Below are 20,533 nucleotides of genomic sequence, written 5' to 3' on the forward strand. Positions count from 1 at the left end.
CCCCAAAATAATATGTCTCACTTATTTTTTTCGTTTAATTGTCATTTTGTGTGCGACCTTGTAGGTTCTTGTAGCATTAGCAATAATATTAAATCTTATATTTAATATTATGAACAGTGAATGGTGTCTAGCAACACATCATTGCTACCCAAGTAACAAGAATGTCAAGTGATCTGACAAAACTTTTATGTGACAACGATATTGTGTATAATTACAATTTTTCCCTCATGTTTATATTAATCACAAGGCATAGTATGTCACCTTTGTCCAGTTCAATATTGGGCCCTTAGATATTTCCCCTGTTATGTAGGAGGGGAAAATTCCATCTAGGTCACTGTTGTCCCTGAGCGTGAATCATGGAGCACCCATTAACTAATTTTATAGTCATTATATTACAGACAACGTTTGTACGAAAACAAAGTACTCGACTCCTACATGTAAAGTACATAATGGTTTAAGGTCGAAGGGTGTAATACACCACTTATCACTATGAGAATAACTTATGACATTTACATAACTTTCTATGTAGTATTCTCACGGTGAGTCAATCCAATATAAATATTACTCTTAATATTTGTATCTATGCGAAGACTTGATAACTCTTCATCCATGATCTGTGAGATGTGATCATCAGTCTACCCATATAATAGTATATATACTTTAATACTATCTCACTTCACAATAAAGCTTGACTATGAATACTTTAAGAATAATGTCATTTAGTTTACTGGGGTTTCACAATTAAGTCACACTTAATGTTCCATTAAACGGACTAACTATTTCTGGGACTTTATTATTTTGAAACATAACAAAATCAATAAAGAAATACCAAATATAAATATCATGAAACAAAACCAAATCCAATTAATATAGATTAACTATTAAGGCTTATTCCAACAATCTCCAAGCCAAATGTATAACTTCTTAGAGCCAGGAAATCCTAATTTAGCAAACATGAAAACACCCTAATCACTTTATCTTAAGGCATGGATTGAAGGGATTTTAATAGGGGTTTTTCAAAATTTTAATCCTCCTTGCGGAAGAAATCCCATTGAAACGGATCTTGATTAAATCATTAATCATAAATTAAACACATACTTAAACTATTTAAGGATTCATGTGTTTACCTCCTGAAGAGCAGAACCTTTGTAGTAGAATTGTTTATGATCGCGAGAAACGCAACGTAGCTATGCCTCTACTCAGTCCACACGAACAGATTCAGATAGAGCAAGGTTTAGAGAGCGGTGGCAAGAGTTTTACAACTTTTATGAATTAGGTTAAACGTTTCAACAACTAAAATGTTTCAGCACAAGTATTCTATTTATAGAACAACTTGTGTGGTCATCAAGTCAATCACTTAAATATAACGTACCTTACGGTGTATCATATCTCACTTAAACACACCGTACCTTATGGTGGACTGCGTTTCTCTATTTTCACAAATTAAATAATAAGTCATACATAATTATTTAATTACTAATAAGTCCCACTTATTATTTTATAAATAATTCTTACTTATTTATTTCTCTCATCTATCTGTCCTTTGTGTGTGACCCATGGACATAACATGACTGGAGAATCAGAAATCTTGCATTTGTTCAGAAAATTAATGAGATCTTAAATCATTAATCAGAAACTAAACACATACTTAAACAATTTAAGGATTCATGTGTTTACATCTTGAAGAGCAGAACCTTTGTAGTAAAATTGTTTATGATCACAAGCAAAGCAACGTAGGTATGCCTCTACTTAGTCCACATAAATAGATTCAGAGAGAGCAAGATTTAGAGAGCGGCGGCAAGAGTTTCACAACTTTTGTGAATTAGGTTAAACATTTCAATAACTAAAATGTTTCAGCACAAGTGTTCTATTTATAGAACAACTTGTGGGGTCATCAAGTCAATCACTTAAATATATCATACCTTACGGTGCATCATATCTCACTTAAACACACCGTACCTTATGGTGGACCACGTTTCTCTATTTTCACAAATTAAATAATAAGTCATACATAATTATTTAATTACTAATGAGTCCCATTTATTATTTTATAAATAAGTCTTACTTATTTATTTCTCTCATCTATATGTCCTTTGTGTGTGACCATATGGACATAACATGACTGGAGAATTAGAAATCTTGCATCTGTTCAAAAAATTAAGGAGATCTTCTTCAGCTTTAGGAAAAACAACATGTATCTTTTCTGCATATTGGTCTTCAGTAACCATTGTATCAACACAATTATGGCCTTCATTAGCCATTTCAGTACCAACTCTTGGACATTGAGTTGTAACCTTGGGTTCCATAGGATTTCCAATAGCAGTCACCTCAGATATCTCGACCATGTTCACGTCTGCTATGTCAACATACAAGGTGTACTTGCAAAAAAGTACAGTAAGGGATACTAGGGTTAAGTATCGTATTATAGGGTTCAGACTGATTATCGGATGCCTTGAGAATGCTCTCAAGGGTGGTATTTATAGCCTGCTATGGGCTTGGGTTTCTGTTGCTTGGTCCCCAAGCAACAAGGGTATTTGTGTATTTTAGGTGGTTTTTAGGGGTTTCTAGAAGCTAAGAAAGGCGGCGCCCTAAGGAGGGCGCGCCTAGGCCTCAGGAGCCCTTTCGTGGGGCGCCTGAGCCATTCTAGAGGGCTTAGAGCCTTTCTAGAGGGCTTTTAAGCTTTTAGGAATATTATGACGGTTCACAAGGAATCTGCTTTTTTCAGAAGATCAACATCAATTTGCATTGGATGTTTTGAGTTGTCTCCAAATTTCAGTTTGCCTTCATCAAGTGCCTTCTCCACTGAATCCCTGAAAAGTACACAACAGGATATGTTATGGCCTAAAAAATCATGAAATTTACAAAATCCTCTCCTTTTCCTTTGTTCTATTGGAGGCATTTTCAGGCCTTTAGACACTACCATTATGCCTTTAGCAACTAAAAGGTCGAAGATTTCGACCCTGTAAGTTATTTTGTTGGCCTTGCCTAACTATTTGGTCAGCATCCTGGTTCCTTTGAACCATTGTAGGGGGCCTTAATGGCACCCTTGGTGCTTATGGTTCGACCACATGTTGTTGTGCTTGGTTCATCGGAACTCCATTGTTAGGCCTTGCTACTGGCGCTTCGACAGGCCTAGGATTTTGGTTATGTGGCATTGGCGTATTACGCACAGAAGTAGCACCAAAGAAATCAGTAATTCGCCCCATTTGGTCAGATAGTGCTAGGTAACTATTGTGTGTTTCCTGAATCAAAGGATTAAACACTGTTCCAATTTGTTGTGTCAACAAATTGACCATTTCATGATTAAAATCGTCCATTTGTTGTCTTAAAGCCATTAAAGAAGCAATGGTCAAGGATTTTTGGGCACTTGGACCTGGGATACATGATCCGGTTTGAAATAATGGAGGGCGCATTACATTCAAACTTTCAAAGGAAGCAAATGGATTAGTGTGAAGGCCTACCATAAAGGATGAAGGAATGCCAAATGGCTGGTTCCTATCGAAAGGTTGGTTCCTATCGAAAGTCCATAAATTTTGATTCGCTTGGTCTCCTAGACTTGCATTGGATTGGGTCGCCACAACAACGGTCGAAGCCAACACAGGAATAGTAGATGAAACATGAGTGGGAACTGTTGTCCCTAATGTTTGCATAGAACTTGCGCTAATAGTTGGCAATCCTTGTGTAAATTGTTGTGCATTCTGTGCATTAGCCGTTGTATCTGACGCACTTGTCGCAGAAGTTGGGCTCGATTTAAAGCAAGTTGTGTTGGTTGAGAAGTATGATTTCCTGAAGGGCGTGTCATTTCTGGAAGTTGCTTCTTGCTTCTCAATAGCATACACAACAAAAATTACAAGTTCCAACAGAACAAATTTTTCAAGAAAAGATTAACAAAAGCACAAACAGTCCCACTGGGTGTGCCAATTTGTTTACCTTGATTTTTGGTAAACAACCGATGGTTAAAAATTAATTACTTACAAGATCAACCAGTAAATCTTTGGGACATATTGTGTTTGTTATTTTCCAGAAAACTATGAATGTTCTTGATATTGTTATGTAAAAGATGAATATAACTGTCGAATCTGACAAAGATCAAATCCGTCGAATTATCTTCAAAACATTAAAGTATAATTGCTTGAAAAGAACATATAAATTGCAATGGAATTTAAATGAATAAACATAAATTGCATTGATTGAATGTAAATTGGTATACATATTTATACATTCTGACTTGTTACTCGCTTTTCTCTAAATACTATTTTGAGTGTAAGTTTTATGTATGGTTGAATTGTGACCCGTTTTTTCTATGAAAAAATAATATTTATACTAAGTAACTACATACACAGAAACGTTCGAACATAACTGATAATACTGGCTACAAACATCTCTTTGATATGAATTTCAAATAACATCCTTCGACAGTAACTGGTGCTTGGTTTCTTCATCTGGCACCAAACTCTTTTCGACCCCTTTTTTCTTGTTGAACCATGACCTTCGAAACAACATTCCTTCTCAAGTCTTTACTTAAATTCCGACCAAACCAGTGCGTCGAACACATTAACTTTCCTCAAAGCTCAAGTCAAACCTCGTTGACTACATTTATTATAGCATGTCGAAAATACAGGCTAACAGGTACCCGTGCAAGGAGCGACGTTTGAAGGATCTTATTAGCTTGTATATTATCTTGTCTTACTATTTTCATTTCCCATCTATTTGTTTATTTATCACAACGGAAAAAATAATTGGTTAAATTGGTTTTAGGAAGTGTCTGTAGTGATGTTTAAATTTAAACCTGATCAAAAAAACCGAAAAGATCACAAAAATGATTTTTTTTTTTAATTTTCTTAGTAGTAATAAAAATCTTGTAAAAATGAATATTGGTTAAATTGATTTTATTATTTTTATTTTTATTTTTATTAGTATTATATATTTCATTTTTTTCTTATAAAAAATTTAGGTAAGTTGAGTTTCAAGGATCAAAAGAATGTTTATAAAGGTATTTACCAACCAACCATCTATCAAAGAGGTCATCACAACAGTAGATGTCAAACCCACGACCATGCGTGTTAATCAACTATTATATATTTCATTATTCTATTGCCCATTGGTTTTTAATATTTTTTATTTCAATAATTTAATATATACTATTACTATTTCACATGTTTCAATATATTCTATATATAATATGTTAATCTTTTAATATATTTTATGTTACATTCTGTATCAAACTTATTATTTTATCGTGTTTATCTATTATTATTATTTAAAAAAATTACCAAACCCACTTGGGTTGGTCTAGTGGTATTGGCTTGTGACTTGGGAGTGTGCTCCTCTTCAAGGTCTAGGTGGACTTTAGCTTCTTAAAAAAATTACCTCTTACTAGTTTTTTAAATTGTATTCCTATACATCACATGATAGTAGGCCATGAACAACTATCACATTTAACCTTTGCTTACAATTCCTTAACAGAATCCAACATTCATCATTAGGTCTCAAGTTCGATTCTCTTTAGGTGGACTAAATTTAGCTTCTTAAATTTTTTTACCTCTTACTAGTTTTTTAAATTGTATTCCTAGACATCACATGATAGTAGGCCATGAACAACTATCACATTTAACCTTTGCTTACAATTCCTTAACAAAATCCAACATTCATCATTAGGTCTCAAGTTCGATTCTCTCATAACAATTTAGGTGGACTAAATTTAGCTTCTTAAAAAAAATTACCTCTTACTAGGTTTTTAAATTGTATTCCTATACATTACATGATAGTAGGCCATGAACAACTATCACATTTAACCTTTGCTTACAATTCCTTAACAGAATCCAACATTCATCATTAAATTTTTAATACTCTTAGACATCACTAGGGTTTTAATCATGTTAGTAGGCAAGCAAGCAGCAGTGTGCATCAATCTGCTCTATTTTCTTCATCCTCCTGCCCACCAAAACTAGTAGATATGGATGTTGTCCCCTTCATACTCCTACACCTTTCATCAGCATGCTAGGTTTACTACACGAACTAATATACTCTAAGACAACCAAAAATCATAAGTAATCCAAGACAGATAAGGCATCAACCAACTATTTCACAACCAGCAACAATACGAAGAAACATCAAATCGTGCTTGCTTATATTCTCTTTCCAAATGTCCTTTGAAAACAAGTTGGTCCATGTGTCCCAAGTTACCAGCTCTGCTAATTTTTAGAATTTACCTCTAATTAGATTAAATCCCAAGAACCCTGGATGATTCAAAGCTAGGGTGAGAAACCTGATTAAATTTTTTGACATTGGGGCATGAGAAACCTGGAACCTTAACTGTTAACAACTTACAAGTTCCGACATTGGCTTCTTCAATTACTTATCTCAACAGAATATTTTTTTTCCTGCAAATTGCATCTAGTTTTTAGACAGCTAGAATGTCAGTATCACTGGAAATATATAACATGTTAAATTTTCCTACTTTCGGTTTTGAAGCAAGCCAGTCCCAAAAGCTGATAAAAAGAAAGAATATTGGTACCATTAAAATAATCTCAGCAAATCTAGGTCTACCTCAATTCAAAACTCTGAAAACATTAATAACCCATTGGTACCATTAAAATATGAAATGAACATAACAACACATGAATTTTAATTAAAACTAAAGTGACAATGAATACATTATGCAGTTCAACATCCTTTGTAAATGTAAATATATGCAAATAAACTAATTAATTAAAAATACTAGACATTGTCATCCAAATTCAAAATAACCTAATAAGTAACAATTAATCATCTAAACTAGTAACTTCGTTATAGTAGACCTCTAGCAATCATTTCATGTAGCAGTTTCTCTGCCTTTTCGTTCTCTACATTTTTAAAGAGTGCGTGGATAATTGTTTCGTAAGTTACAGCACTAGGAATGCAACCATCGTCTTTCATTTTTGATAATAGAGCCAGAGCTTCATCAAACAAACCCTCTAAACGAAGACCATGGATCATAATAGTATATGTCCAAACTGTTAATTTGTAGCCTTTAATCAAAAGATCTTGACAAATCACTTGTGCGTCCTTAAGCCTTCCTTGTTTGCATAGTTCATCGATGAGTATACTGTATGTGTACATATTTGGTTGAATTCCTCGATCCTTAATTTTCTTGACCAATGCAACTGCGTTGTCAACATGACAATTTTTACATAGAGCATGTAAGAAGGAATTGTATGTGATTACATTAACAGGTTGGCCTCTATCATGCATGATAAACCACTTAATTGTGTATTTTATATTAACTTTTTGGGTATAGTTTATTCCAATTTGTGTTATTATTAGTTAGTTACTTATATATTTTTTCTTTATTTTATATAGATGAGAAAGTAGAAAAAAATATTAAAAAGAATAGAATTTTTATAAGATTTCAATCCATGTACATGTATCTATATGTCTATGTGCACTTATATGTCTAAAACTCTATACAATACCAACGTGCACATCACATGGGCATGATTTTCCCTTTTTAAAACAACTCTAGGCCCAAGAGAAATTCAAGAAAACCCAACAAAATCAACGGTGTTGTACCTAAGAGGTTTGGGGCGGTGATTTCAATTAAGAATTCTGCTCTTTACCCAAATGCTTTTGCTCACTCCCAAAGAATGTCCAAAATACCCCTACGCAACTTAACATGCGTTAGTGTATTCTGAGCTTATGTTAAGTCACGCTACGTGACTTAACATGCGTTAGTGTATTATGAACGTGACTTAAGTCACACACCACTTAGCACTAGCGCAAGTTAACTCACGCTAGTTGGCCGGTGAAGAACAAACTTTTTTCCAACTTTGGTCAGCTTTTCAACAGTCTTTCTACACGTTTTTTTACCACAAGAACATGTTTTTTTTACCACATTTAAGTTAGATATGAAGGTGAGAAAAACACAAGAAGGGGGGTTGAATTGTGTTTTAAAATTTCTTCGTTTCTCCTAAGTTGAAACACACTGATCAGAAGCAAGGTGAGACTGCTTCTGAGGTGGGATTCAAAACTAAGATGCAGTGGATAAAAACAAAGAGAGAAGGAAGAAAGACATAGAGCAATTATACTGGTTCCTTCCACAAACCGGAAGTAGTCCAGTCCCCCTTGCACTTCCAAGGAGAGTTCACTAAAATGTAACGTCAAATTACAACTGCTCACTGCTACAACTAGCAAGAGACTTCAAATTGCTCAAGCACACAAGCAAGATACTTCCTATGCTCCTGAACACAATCAAGAGACTTCTAATGCTCAAGCACACAAGCAAGAGACTTCTAATCAAACAAGATTACAAAGAAAAATGTTTGAGGTTGAACACTTGATATACAATCAGAGGTGCTCACAATACAAATCAGATACAGACTCTTAAGACTCTAGAATTTCTAAGATATGAACTTGAAAACAGAAATTCTAAGTGAACTTTGAATGCAGAACAATTTCAGCAGAGTTTTGGCACTTGTAAATTGTAGTTGAGTCTTATGTTCAGCATTCCCAATCTCTAAGTCTTCACTCCTTTATATAAAGGTGTGAAAGAGACGTTGTGAAATTGCCAGCACATCAAAAAAAAGTCGTTTGAAGCTTTGATCAATCACCAATGATCTTTTGCCTGATATGGTTGTTGTCCTATGAAGAACCAATTTGAAATCCATTCTCATTGTGAAGGAACATTGTTGCAGGCAGAGTTGTATTCTAGAGTTATTTTCTTGTCTTGTAGTGTGGACACTGCAGAGTAGTCGAGATAGTGGTTGTACACTTCGTGCAATTGTACTTTGTCAACGCTTTTTAAAAATAAGCATCCAATGCCTTCAAATCTTCACCAAATGACCGTTGCTTTGTATTCTCAGTCTTCTGGATTGCTTTTGAGTCCATTGAACTGCTTTTGAAGTATTAAATCTTGAATCTTCAGCTTCTGGTGATTTACAGCTTCTGATGAAGTCACTTCTGAACTTGCTTCTGATGAAATTCAGCTTCTGATGACGTCATCATCTTCAGGAGCACTTTGTCTTCAGGAGCACTTTTAGTCTTCAGGAGCACTTCTCTTCAGACGCTTTAAGCTTCCTTTTTGTTGATTTCTAAGCTCTCTTTTGTTCTTCAAAACCTATTGAAGATGTGAATTTTTGTATATGATCATGTACACTTGAACAAATATTAGCTAGTCCAATTGACAATTTTTAACACCTTGTTATCATCAAAACTCTTAAGGTTTATTGTTAAACACATTTTGTTCCAACAATCTCCCGCTTTTTGATGATGACAAACAATAGTATTTAAAAATGTGCAATTGTTGTTAATCTAATTAACAAGTTGACTTTAAGGGTTTGAGGTTTGCAAGCTCCCCCTGAGTCTAATAGTCCTTAAGGTGAGTTTTGTAAGCTCCCCCTGAGTTCTATCCAAGTTAATTAAATTCATCATTTAAAAACGTAATAACTCTCAGAAATATTCTCACATTGAAATAGACTAAGAGATAAGAAGATGGTCCTATTAATTTAAATTTTTTAATTTTAAATTAATGGGGCTCAGAGCCTATAAATACTATACATACTACTCCCCCTTTTGTCATCAACAAAAAAGTTTTTTTTTTAAAAAGGAAAACTAAAGACAAAAAGAAAGAAGTAAAAGAATAGTGAGAAAAACAAACAAATTGAGAGCATTAAACAAAATAATTATATCAGTGCATAAACATATATAGATATCAGAGCAAAACAGATATAAAAGAGCAGTGCAATATGAGCATATATATGGTCAGAAGCACAAAGATGTTCAGAAGCGGAAAATGAAGTCAAAAGCATAAAAAATATTCAGAGCAAAAATAGAACAAGATATTTAAACTAAACAAGCTAAATGTGTGCAACTAAGGTTGGGCTTGTTTGTTCATCATATCCATCATCTTCTGTAACATCAAGTTGGTCTGCTCTTGCTGCTTCTGCATATCCTCTTGCTTCTTTTGCATAACTTCCTGCTGACTCTTCATACCAAGCTTGAATTCCTCATTGCTTTTTATCAAATTTTCTTCTCTGATTTTGGCTTCACTTAAGGCTTCTTTAGCTTCTTCTAGCTTTGCTTCAGTATAAGACTTATATTCAAGCATGAGTAGCTTCTGATCCAGGAGCTCTTTCTTCAGCTTTCTGTTTTCTGATTCCAAGGAGGCATTCTTGTTCAACAAGTCCAGACTCCCAGATGCTGACTTGAAGTTGATATTGGTTAAGAAGCTCAGATCCAGATCTTTTGGATGCACACCAGATGGAATGAAGTCTGTAACTTCCCTTCCTTTCAAACTTGGAGGACTCTGCACCCAGGTTCTGAGAATTCTTACTCTCTGAAGGTTATTTTCTATGCCTCTTAGCCAGTCTTGGAATTTTTGTTGAGCTATGTCTTGATCATCTATGCAAATCTTCTGAAGTTCTGACCAGACAAAATCAACTCTTCCCTTGAGTCTGTTCCATTGCTTCTCATATTTCTCTTTGTGAACCAGATTGTTTCTTTCTTCAATTAGCTTGAACAGTTCCTATCCGATACTCTCACACACATGCTGTAGTAAAGTAGAATCAAGGAATATGCTTGGTGGTGAGGGTATCTTTGAAGGTTTAACAGGTACTATTTGAAGATGAGAAGTTGATGGTTGGCTTTTTGTAGAGTTTGAATTTTGAGGGTTGCTGGTTGAGGGTTGATCAGAGACAGTCTCTGTATAAGTTGCCTCTGATGTGGTTAAGTTTTCAGGTAAGTTTGATGAAGATGGTTGATCAGGGTTAGGTTATGGATTGATGTGATCATCTTCAGAGTCAGAATCCATAGATGTGGCTATAGAAACTGATTTATCAATGCATGTTGGTTTAATGAAGGTTCTAGGTAAGGAATTAGTTTTCTCAGGTAAGATTTGGTCACAGCTGGTTGAAGAGGCCATTTGTAGGTTAGGTGCTTGTTGTTGGGGGCTTTCTGAAGCAGCTTCCTCAGAAGCAACTTCAGAGGCTCTTTGTAAGCTTGGGCTAACCTCTGGTAGTTCACCTGTATAGTGACTTACTTGATTGTTTATGACAGTTGTGTCTTCTGTTTGGTTGGTTGAGGGTGGTTGAGATGATGGGGAGGGTGAGATGGTGATTATGGGCTCTGAAATCTGAGTTACCTTGACTGAGTTGTCAGCTTCTGAGGTAGACTCTAGAGCATCAGATTTAGGAACAGATCCTGAAGCACCAGCTTCTGATGTTCCTTGAATCTCCTCCAGACCCATCTGAGCTTCCTCCACAGCATCTACTGTAGCTTCACCAGCAATTGCCTTAACCTCAACAATCTTCTTCAAGTAGAATTCATCACAATTTTCCAGCCTAATAGCCTTGAGCTTTTCATCCCTTTCCTGAATGTATTGTGTAGCCTTGTCCTTCTTATTTGCTATCAATCTGTCAGCATGTTCTTTACCTATTCTGGCCATAGCAGGAGTTATAACAAACATTGGATTGACAATTTGTTCAGGAGCTTGCTTCCTTTTTCTAGGCTTTTGCTCTTCTACCTCCATTTCTTCAAGAGCTAATTTCATCTCCTCTTTGGTGACTGAGGTATCTCCTTTACCTCTTCTTCTCTTATGAGTAGAAATAGAAGCACTGTCGTGATTAGTTGATTCAGACTTGGCAACCCTCTGTTTCTTGGCCTTAGCACCAGTAGCTTCAGATTCAGTATTGATCCTGGTCCTTTTGCCCTTGATTCCAACAGGAGTATCAGGAACATATTCATCCTGAATGTTGGCACTTGATTCTCTGGTATGTGCAACTATATATCCAACCAAAACTTCAGGATCATCCTCTTTTGAGATGGAAGGAAAATCCATCATCAGTTCTGATTCAGCTGTGGATTCTTCCAGAATCTTCTTGATGAGAGGAACTTCCTTGATAATACTTATATAAAACAGAGTCCTGCTATTGATAATCTTCCCAGAAGTAGTAATCTTAAAGCAACTATCAGAAGCAGGCTTTCATCTCCTCAGAATCTCCAGCAATTTGCATTGATAGAAGATTTCAGACAGTAGCCTCCCACATGGTACTTACTTTCTTTGCTTGTTGATTCCTTCTTTGATAGCCCAGCACAGATGATGCATGAGGTATCTTGGAAGATTTATCTTTTGAAAAGCAGCCAAGAAATACAGTACCAGTTTGTGGTCCAGATTTGGTTGGTCAGACCCTCCTCCTCTTTTAAAGAAGCAGTCAGTGATAAACTTCAGGAGCATCCTGTGATTATCCTCCATGTCCACAAACTTAGCAGTTGTGTTTCCTTTCAGTAGCAAATTAGTGAAGCTTTCCAACAAGACATCCTTCTTGCTGACTTTCCACTGAAATCTACCTTCAGGATCCACTCTACATGCTCTGGCAATCACTTCTTCTATGATGGTTATAGGAATACCCATCACTGCTGATCTAATTTCTAAGCCCTTGAATGGTTTAAGACCCATTTCTTCTCTAGTCTTCCCTTTCAAACTCGAATCTTTTGACACAGCTTGTCTTTCTTCCAACCTTGCAGCTTTCAGATCGTAGACTTCAGCCCTTTACCAGAAATCTCTGACCAGATTCTCATATGTTGGTCCATTCAACATACGAAGGTAACCAAACAACTTTTGAGCTTTTACCCATGCCTTCATGTCCACTTTGTTTTCCTTGAGAGAGGTGAAATCCACTGGTGATTCCTTTTAAACGACCAAGGATTCAAACGGAATGGACGTTGTTTTTGATTTGATTACGTAACCATATTCTGTGTTGAGTTGCATACTAGAACCACTTGTTAAAGTTGCCATTGATGAAGATGATGATTTTAGGGTTCTAGGTTTGAAGATTGCGCTTACTTCACAACAAAGGTTAAAAGAGGAAAGTGTTTGTAGTGAAATGAGTAGTGTGTGAATTGACTAAGTGTTTTGAGTAAAACTCAGCAACTCAGAAAACGACAAACGAACACAACATTAATGACAAAGGGGGCACGTGTAAGTACATTCAAAGCTTATAATCATCATTGCCCTCTTAAGTTATACACCAATACAAATAAGCCACGTCAGAAGTTCTCAGAGTAATTGCCAAGTTAGTGGGCCAGTGCTACCAAAAAGTAACTTCCATCATTTCCACTAACTCTACTATTCAGGAGCATAAAATCCAGCTTCTGGACTTCAGATGCTGACGTCATCATCAGAAGCACATTTTCCTCAGAACCTCAATAAAGAGCTTCTGATGGACCACAACTTCTGAACATACTTTAGAACCTAAAATCCTATTCAGGAGCAAGCAAGCTTTTAATCAGACACAAAGTGCATGTTCAAATTTTTCTTTATAAAATAAAATTTTTCGACAGTTAAAGGCGTAGCAAATATATCAGCCCATTGATTCTCAGTATCAATGAATTGTATATCTAAAATTCCTTTTTGAACATAGTCTCTGATAAAATGATGTTTGATTTCAATATGCTTAGCTCTTGAATGCAAAATTGAATTTTTAGACAGACAAATAGCAACAGTATTATCAAAATAAATGGGAATACTGTTAGCAATAATCTGATAGTCTTCCGACTGATGTTTCATCCAAAGTAGTTGTGTACAACAACTTGCAGTTAAAATGTATTATGCTTCTGCTGTAGACATAGCAATAGTTGCTTGTCTTTTGCTAGCCCATGATATAAGATTATCACCAAGAAATTGACAATTGCCACTGATTGACTTTCTTTCAATCCTATCACCAGTATAATCAGCATCACAGAATCCAACCAACTTATAATCTAAGGATTTCCTATATGTTGGGTATTTGTATTGGCTGCATTATTGCTAAAACAAATATCCTTGTTCTGTAAGTTGGAACCAATGATCCAGCATGTGGTTAGGCAGCTCTGTAAGATGTTGGATACAATGTTCCAACATCCTGGCATGGTTCAGTGTGCCTGGGTTCTGCCTTATCTGTACGCGCGTAATTTATCCATTAAGGAAACCATATTTCCTTTACTTACTGACCAAGTAACGCGCATATCTTATTAGAATCAGTTGTGGAATATTACTAAAATAGATAATTTATTTTAGGAAAATATTTGTTACGATTTGGAATGTTTCCTAATAGGTTCCGACATATTAGGACTTTCCAGAATTGTTTCTGATTCTGTTTTGCAGGTTTGCTGAACCGATCTGCAAGTTTACTGAAGCCCAATGATTATTTAGCCCAAGCTGCTTCAGTATAAAAGGAAGACTTGAAGACCTAATTATTCATTCAAGCCGTCACGCTAAAAAGTTTAGATTTTTAGGGTTTGAGTCTTCATGTATTCTACTCTTGTATCGATTGTGATGCAGGTTTAGGATCTTTACTGTGTTCTTGCTAGTGTCGTGTTTAGATACTTGTTTAGGACTAGTTTTGTGAGTATTGATACTCTTGTGCATCAAACCGAAGTTGTAAAACAAGGTTTGGTTGTTTGTGTCGGAAGGTAACTTCTATCTTTTGTGTTTGAGGTCTGATAGGTCACTGGGGCAGCGACTGACCATTAGGATAGTGAGATGGGATCTCAGATCTAGGAGTTCCTAGGTTGAAGTCTAGACGGGTAGGTCCTAGGTCACATAGTGTAAACGAGGAGTTTGCTGAGAGCTGTTGAATAAGGACTACACTAGTGGATTTCCTTCCTGGCTTGGTAGCCCCCAGATGTAAGCGTGTTGTGCTGAACTGGGTCAACAAACTTCCTGTGTTCTTTACTTTTCTGCACTTTATTTTCTTGTTTTATTTCTGTTTATCGCATGATGTTGAAACATTAATTGGAACATCGCAAACGTTGAAACATCTGACAGAACATATTAAAACAAGTGCGATAGAATTTCAATTGGCATCAGAGCAGGCACCCTGCCTGTTTTAGGGTGAGCTCCAGCGAGATTTGTAAACAGGCCCCCTCTGTTAGATGGGTCTAACTATGATTACTGGAAATCACGCATGAGTGCCTTTCTCAAATCTATTGACAGCAAAACATGGAAGGCAGTTCTGAGAGGTTGGGAACATCCTGTTCAACTAGATGCTGATGGTAACAGGACTGATATGTCAAAACCAGAAGAAGAATGGACTGATGCTGAAGATGAATTGGCTCTTGGAAACTCAAAGGCATTGAATGTGAAGGTGAGAAAAACACAAGAAGGGGGGTTGAATTGTGTTCTGAAAAATTCTTCGTTTCTCCTAAAAACTGAACACACTGATCAGAAGCTAAGTGAGACAGCTTCTGAAGTGATGATCAGAATCTAAATGCAGCGGAAAAAAACAGAGAGAGAGAGAAGAAGAACGACACAAAGCAATTATACTGGTTCCTTCCACAATCCGGAAGTAGTCCAGTCCCCCTTGCACTTCCAAGGAGATTTCACTAAGAGTAATATCTGATTACAATTGCTCAAGCACACAAGCAAGAGACTTCCTTTGCTCAAGCACACAAGCTAGAGACTTCCTTTGCTCAAGAACACAATCAAGAGACTTCCTGCTCAAGCACAACTGCAAGAGACTTCCTAACTAAACAAAATTACACAGAAAATTGTTTAAGGTTGAACACTTGATATAAAATCAGAGGTGCTCACAATACAAATCAGATACAGACTCAATGGACTTAAGAATTTCTAAGATATGACTTTGAGACACAGAAATTCTAAGTGAATGCAGAACAATTTCAGCAGAGGTTTGGCACTTGTAAAAATGTTATGAGTCTTTCGTTCAGCGTTCTTGCATTACCAAATCTCTAGGTCTTTACTCCTTTATATAGAGGTGTGAAAGAGACGTTGTGAAATTGCCAGCACACCAAAGAGTCGTTGTTGAAGCTTGATCTTTCACCAATGATCTTTTGCCTGATTTGATTGTTGTCCTATGAAGAACCAATTTGAAATCCATTCCTTATCCAAAGGAACATATATGCAGGTGAGACCGTATTCTGGAGCTGTTTTCTTGTCTTGTAGCGTGGACACAAAACAGAGTAGTGGAGAACGTGGTTGTACAATTCGTACAAAGTACAATGTCAACGCTTTCGTCCAAATTGCAAGCACATGCCTTCAAACACCTTTGAAATGACCGTTGCAATGTTCCACTGATTTTCTGCTGTGTTTTCGAAACCAATAGACAGCTTTTGCAATGTAGATTCTTCAATCTTTGAATGTTTTGCAAATCCAGTTGATCTTCAGCTTCTGGTGAAATGGCTTCTGATGAGGCAGCTTCTGATGATGCAGCTTCTGATGAAGCAGCTTCTGCAGCTTCTGATGGTGCAGCTTCTTCAGCTTCTGATGATGTGGCTTCTGGACCTCTTGTCTTCAGAAGCACTATTCTTCAGGAGCAGCTTTTCTTCAGGAGCGCTATTTCTTCAGGAGCAGCTTGACTTCAGGAGCGCTTTGCCTTCAGAATTATCTAAGCTTCATTTTCTTTTGCTCTTTATTTGCTCATTCAGAACCAATTAATGATGTAATTTTTTTAACTGTGGTCCTGTACACTTGAACAAATATTAGCTAGTCCAATTTACAATTTTTAATACCTTGTTATCATCAAAACTTTCTAAGGTTCTTTGTTAAACACATTTTGTTCCTACAATCTCCCCCTTTTGATGATGACAAACAATAGTATTTAAAAATTGATCAATTGTTGTTAATCTAATTAACAAGTTGACCTTGGGGTTCTGAGGTTTGTAAGCTCAGAGTTTGAGGTTTGTAAGCTCTAACTCCCCCTGAGTCTGATAGTCTTCAAGGTGAGGTTTGTAAGCTCCCCCTAAGTTCTATCCAGGTTAATTAAATTCATTTTTCGCACAATAATATCAGAGCTATAAAAAATTGAAAGAATTGACTTATAGATAAGAAAAATGGTTCAATTAATTGTTATTTGAAATTTGATACTCCCCCTTTTTGATACACCGATAAAAAGGATAGAAATTTTCAAAATTTTCAAACTTCAATTAATGGGGCTCAGAGCCTTTAAATACTATCACATATACTCCCCCTTTTGTCATTAGCAAAAAGACATAAACAAAAAGAAGAGATGAGAAAAACATAAGATTAAAGGTTCAGAGCATAATTCAAATAAATTTAAAAGCATTTAACCATCTTCAAAGATTAAATAAACAGGCATAGCAAGCATTATAATATCAGAAGGTATGAACAGTTAAAGATTTTCAGAAGCAGGAAGAATTCAGAAGCATATAATATCAGAAGCAAAAGGAACTAATTCAGAAGCAGAAATGAACAAAGAATATCAAAAGCCTAAAAAGACAGAAAAATAAGCTAAAAGTGTGCAACTATGGGTTTGGCTTATTTCTCTAGAATCTTCTTCAGAAGCTCTTGAACATCAGCATACTTCTTGTCCATAACTTTTCTGTAGTTGTCTTCTCTGATCTTGGCTTCTTGCATGTCAGCTTCCAACTGTGATATCTTCAGCTTCTACTCTATTAGCTCTGTTTCAAGCCTGTCATTTTCTTCTTTGAGCACCTTGTTCTCCTGAGCTAGAGCCAGGTTTGGTGCATCAATCTTCTCTAGGATCTCAGAAGGAATGATCAGATTCAGCTCCTTAGGCAGGAATTCATCAGGTTCTCTGCCTCTGATACTGAGTGGATTCTTCACCCAAGTACCAAGAACTTCTACATCTCCAGCATTCTCTTCAATGCCATTCAACCAATCTTCCAGCTTCTGCTTGGCTTGCTCTTGAGCCTCAATACAGGAATCATGCAGAGCTGAAATCAGGTTGATGACCCTTTCCTTGATCCTTCTCCATTGTTTCTGATAGCTTATTGTATGACCCAAGTCATTTCTACTTGTTATCAGTCTGAGAACTTCAGAAGCAATATCTTCCCACACATCCTTTAGTACTTGAGAATCCAGGTAAATGGTGGGAGGTGAAGGTTGTTTAGAGGGTTTTGGAGGGGCTAGGGGAACAATTGGTAGGTTTGATGATGATTGGTCATTTGTAGTTGATGATTGGCTGGTTGATGGTTGGTCAGGAGTGGGGTCAACTACCATATCAGAGGCATGATCATATTGATCATCCTCAGAGTCTGTGTCCATATCACATACACCAGTATGGTGGATGATCTTGATGACTTGAACTGGTGAAGAAGATATGGAAGCAGAGGTTAGCTCAGGAACAATGTGTTCAAGAGCGGTAGTTTCAGGTTCAGGTTCAGAAGTGGGTTTAGTAACTGGTTGTTCAGGAACAGAATGTTCAGGAACGGTCTTTTGAGGAGTTGGTTCAGGAACAATTGGGGGTGATGAAATTGTAGGGGGTGAAGAGGCTTTTTCTGGTGAAGGTTTTTGTTGTGGGGGGTCTTCTGAAACAACTTTATCAGAAGCAGCTGCTTCTGGAGTTGTCTCAGAGGCTTTCTCTGAGGTTGTGGTAAAGCCAGATTGGGGTAGTTCACCTAGATAATGACTTTCTAGGTGATCTAAAAGAGATGTGTCTTCAGAAGGAATAGAGGATGTGCTATAAGATGTGTGAGAAACTTGAGATACCTTAGATAACATTGCTGAGTTATCTACTGCTTCTGAAGTTCCAAGATTCTGAACTTGCTCCACATTTTCAGCAACAGCTTCATCCACTATTAGAGTCCTTTCTCCTTCCTGTTCTTTTTCAAGTTCTTTCATGGCTTTCCGTTCTTGCCTATTTGCCAAATAGTCATCAGAAAGTTCCTTAGCCATTCTCTTCATGGCTGGAGTCATTTCAACCATGGAACTTTTCTTGTCAACATGAGCCTTCTTCCTTTTCAGCTTTGGCTCAGCCTCTTCTTCTTCTATTTCATCGAGAGCTTCCTCTAGCTGCTCTTTGGTGATTACCAAATCTGCCTTACCTTTTCTTCTTTTCTGAGGAATAGAAGCAGCACCAACCTTTTGCATCTTTCCTTTATCCTTGGCAGAAACAGATCCAGCTTCAGACTTAGCAACTTTTTGCTTTTTGGTTTTAGCAACAGCAGCTTCTGACTCAGTACTAGTTCTGGCCCTCTTTCCTTTAGTAGGAGCAGCATCAGATTCTGAACTAGTTCTGGCTCTCTTCCCTTTAGGTGCATCAGAAACAGCTTCTGACACAGCATCTGCCTTGGCCTTCTTGCCTTTCCCTTTAGCAACAGCAGCTTCCTCCTGAGAGCTCGCATTTTCCTCCAAGACGTACTCAGCTACTAATTTAGCTAAGTGTTCAGGATTACTTTCCTTAAAGATGGAAGGAAAGTCCCTGATAATCTCAGTTTCTTCTGTGGTCATCTCCAACCACTTTTCATCTTTAGGGGCTGTCTTGAAAACATGCATAGAATGCAATGTCTTGCTACTGATAGTCTTCTTAGCAGTAGAAACTTCGAAGCATTTATCAGAAGCATCTCTTGTCTTTTTCAAGAAATCCAGCACTCTTCCTTGATAAAAGATTTCTGATAACAATCTTCCACAGGGCACTTGTTTCCTTCCTTTGACAGTGCCTTCATTAATAGCCCAGCAGAGATAATCCATGACATATCTGGGGAAATTAATCTTCTCAAGCATGGCCATGAAGTAAATTGCCAGTTTCTGTTGATGATTTGGTTGGTCAGACCCTCCTGCTCTTAGAAAGAAGCAATCAGTACAGAATTTCACCAACATCCTGTGATGAATCTCCATTTCAGAAGGCTTAGCATCTTTGTTACCACCCAGAAGAGTGTTGTAGTAGCTTTGCAGCAGGACATCATCCTTCTTAACTATTTCTTGAAACCTTCCTTCTGCATTCATTCTACAAGCTTTAGCTATTATTTCCTCTGTGATGGTTACGGGAATACCCATCACTTCAGACCTTATCTCAAGGCTACTGAAGGAAGTGGGATTCAACTCTATCTCCATCTTTCCTTTCTTCGACCCAGCTTGTTTACCTGCTACCTTCACAGGCTTTTCATTGTACACTTCAGCTTTTAACCAAAAGTCCTTGACCAAGTTCACATAAGTTGGCCCATTTAGCATCTTGAAATACTCAGACAGCTTCTGAGTTTCTATCAATCCTTCCATGTTCACTTTGTACTTCTTAAGTGAAGTGAAGTCCACCGGTGATTCTATTTGAACTATTAAAGATTTCCATGGAATATCCATAGTCTTCTCTTTGTAGACTGACCCAGATCCTGATGCGCCTTGCTTGCTTGATGAAGATTCTGAAACTTTCGAGCTTGATGATGCCATTTGATGATGATTGAAGAAGATTTAGAGAATTTAGGGTTCTAAGGTTTTTGCGCTTACTTCGCAAGAGGTTTGAGAACAAAATGTGTTTGTTGTGAGTGAGTAGTGTGTGAATTGACAAAGTGTTAAAAGTAAAACGATTGCAATTCAAAAGAGACAAACAAACATAACATTAATGACAAAATTGGGGGCGCGTGAAAAGTACTTTCAAAGCTATTAAATCATCATTGCCCTTTTAGTTATACACCAACACATACAGGCCACGTAAGAAGTTCACAGAGTAACTACCAAGTTAGTGGGCCAGAAGTTACTTTTAAAAAGTAACTCCCAACGTTTCCACTAATTCAACTATTCAGAAGCAATAAATCCAGCTTCTGGACTTCAGATGCTGACGTCATTATCAGAAGCGAGTTTTCCTCA

The 20,533-nt window shown here is 36.8% G+C and overlaps 1 pseudogene; it reads right to left on the reverse strand.

Moving 5' to 3' along the window:
• Positions 1-6,789: 6,789 nt before the first annotated feature.
• The window catches only part of LOC146915492 (uncharacterized), a 92,931-nt pseudogene continuing 79,187 nt past the window's right edge, over positions 6,790-20,533 (reverse strand).

Source organism: Medicago sativa, chromosome 6 (genome assembly GCF_051527215.1).
Source record: "Medicago sativa cultivar Bolivia chromosome 6, Bolivia_mono, whole genome shotgun sequence".
NCBI classification, from domain to species: domain Eukaryota; kingdom Viridiplantae; phylum Streptophyta; class Magnoliopsida; order Fabales; family Fabaceae; genus Medicago; species Medicago sativa.